Here is a 2,848-nt window from a genome sequence, read left to right as displayed (position 1 = left end):
AGGGTGTCGGCGTCGGGTGTTCGCGAGAGGGAGAGGGTGTCGGCGTCGGGTGTTTGCGAGAGGGAGAGGGTGTCGGCGTCGGGTGTTCGCGAGAGGGAGAGGGCGTCGGCGTCGGGTTTTCGCGCTAATTAACTAAATAACTAACTAAAACTAATTAACTAACTAAATACTAAAATACTTAAACTAACCAAATACAAAATACTTACAAAAAACTTAAACTAACTACATATACAAAAATACTTAAACTAATTAACTAACTACAAAATACTTACAAAAAATTTAAACTAACTAATTAACTATATATACTAAAATACTTACAAAAAACTTACAAAAAACTTAAACTAACTAATTAACTAACTAACTAATTAACTGACTAACTAAATACAAAAATCTTAAAAAAAAGAGGGTCGGGCGCCGGCGGCCGGCGGTGTGGCTACCTGCGCAGATGGGCACGGTAGAGGGCGGAGGCGCGGCGGCGCGGCACAGGCCAGCGCGGCTGAGGCCGGCGCGGCAGACGCTGGCGGCGCGGAGAGAGGGCGGCGGCGCGCGCGGGCGCGGCGGAGGGCGGCGGCGCAGAGGTGGCGGGGGCGGCGGCCGGAGGCGCGGAAGATGCCGGCGGCGAAGGCGGCGGCGGTGCGGGATTTTGGCAGCCTGGCGGCGTAGAAACTAGGGTTGGCCTCCAGTCGTCGCGGGTCATGGCTCGCCCCGCGATGCGTGGGGGTTTTATAGTGCGACCCCTTTTGTCGCGGGTCGTGGCACGGCCCGCGACAATAGGCCCCCCTTTTGTCGCGGGCCATGCCACGACCCGCGACAAAAGGGGGGGGGTCTTTTGTCGCGGGTCGAGCCACAACCCGCGACAAAAGGGGTTGGGGCTGATTCGTGGCCTTGGCATCCAACAGCTCCGGCTGTTTTAATCCAACGGCCTGGAGCCGTTGGATGAAAAGGCCACGTATCAGCCCCCCCTTTTCTGTTTCTTTTTCTACTGGCCACGTGTCGCCACCGCTTCCACGTGCCTCGCCCCGCCGCCGCCGGCGTGCGACATGTAGCCGCGGCTTACACGTGCCATGCCCCGCGTGCGCTATAAAGCGCCGTGTGCGCGTGCAACCACACGTCGCCGCCGCCTCCGCTCATTCATCTCCGGGATGCAGCCGCGCCGTCGCGGGTCGTCCGGTTTCCGTGGCGTCCGAGCGCGTCCGAACGGTAGGTTCTACGCCGAGATGCGCGCCGGTGGCTTCCGCCTCACCCTCGGCACGTACAACACGCCGGAGCTGGCGGCGCGCGCTTACGACGCGGCCGCGTGGCGATTTCGGCGGCCACGGCGTGACATGAACTTCCCGGACGTCGAATCGCTAGAGGAGGCGGAGTTGCTCGCGCCAGCGCCGTGCCTCATCGACGACGAGGACCGTCGCCGGCACCGCCAGGTGGAGCGCCGGATCGCCATCGCCGAGCACGATGAGGAGTTGATTCGCCAGTGGAGGGCGTAGTTCCCCAACGACGTCGACAACACCGACGCGTTCTTCGCTGACCTCAGGGCACAGCGCAGGTCCAACAGGCGCCACCGTCGGGCCGTCGCCGAGTTCGAGCTCGACAACCCGAACACAACTTGGGCCGAAAACGACCCTCGGTGGGACGACATTTGGACGTAGACAACCTCCGACGACGAGTAGAGGCTAGATTAGTCGTTTATCTATTTTAATTATATTTTCAATAAAGTCGTTGTCGGTTGTTTTATTTTAAATTTAGTTTATAAAGTCATTGTCGGTTGTTTTAGTTCAATAAAGTCGTTGTGGGTTGTTTTCAATAAAGTCGTTTTTGGTGGCTTCATCCTGGCTGACGCTGATGATGAGAAATTTTATTACGATTGAACTGGAATTAAAGTACAGAGCTCAACTGAAAATTAAGATACATGGCCAGATTCGAATGTTGGAGTCATTCAGTCATACTCGTGCCTAGCCCTATAAACGTCGCCACTGTAGTCGTCGTAGTCGCCGACGTCGTCGTCGCTGGCATCGGGGTCGCGGTAGTCAAACCTCGGCGGGTGAGCACGCGTGGGCTGGGACTGAGGGTAGCGCAGGCGGGGGCCACGGTAGGCTATGATGCTCTGGAGAGTCCGGCCGCGCCACCACAGCCGATGGCCGGCCTCGTTGAAGTTCGAACGAGGCGGGCCGTCCTCCTCGTGCCTGGCAAGCGCACTCTCATGCCGATTGATGAAGAAGCTGTCCCAAGTCGGGCTGTAGTCGGGATGCCACTGGGGATTCCTCCGCTGCTCTGGCGTGAGCTCGAAGTAGTAGTGGTTCGTGATGGCCATCTCGCGCGCCACACCTAGAGGGACAGGAGGGACCGATATGCCTCCGACACTCAGCAACCAGCCGGTCGGGACGCGGTAGCCCGGCGGGCAGGGGTAGTTCGAGGAGCAAAGCGCCTCCGCCTCCCGGGGGGTTAGAGATACGATGGAAGCCATGGGAGAGAGTGATGAGGTTTGCAGATATGAGTCTAGATGTGATATGTAAATGGAGGCCAAGCCTACATATATATAGTGAAAAAATGGCGGGAAGCGGCGGAAAGCGTGGGAAGAAAATAGGCGGGAACGCAGTGGCGCGGGAAACTTTCATCCCGGGTGGGGGCTCAAACCGGGACAAAAGATGGGGGGCCTTATCTGGGGGAGGCTTATCTGGGAGGGCCTTATCTGGGGGTGGCAACCATTAGTCCCGGCTGGTGGGTACAACCGGGACTAAAGGTGGTTTTTGTGTCATCTAGCAAAACTGTCTGTGGGATAAGGACGCGTGGGTAACCTTTAGTACCGGCTGGTGGGTGCAACCGAGACTAAAGATGACGGCAGGATAAGGAT

The sequence above is a fragment of the Lolium rigidum genome, chromosome 4, assembly GCF_022539505.1.
Source record: "Lolium rigidum isolate FL_2022 chromosome 4, APGP_CSIRO_Lrig_0.1, whole genome shotgun sequence".
Lineage (NCBI taxonomy): Eukaryota > Viridiplantae > Streptophyta > Magnoliopsida > Poales > Poaceae > Lolium > Lolium rigidum.
Note: the sequence above shows the minus strand (reverse complement) of the source record.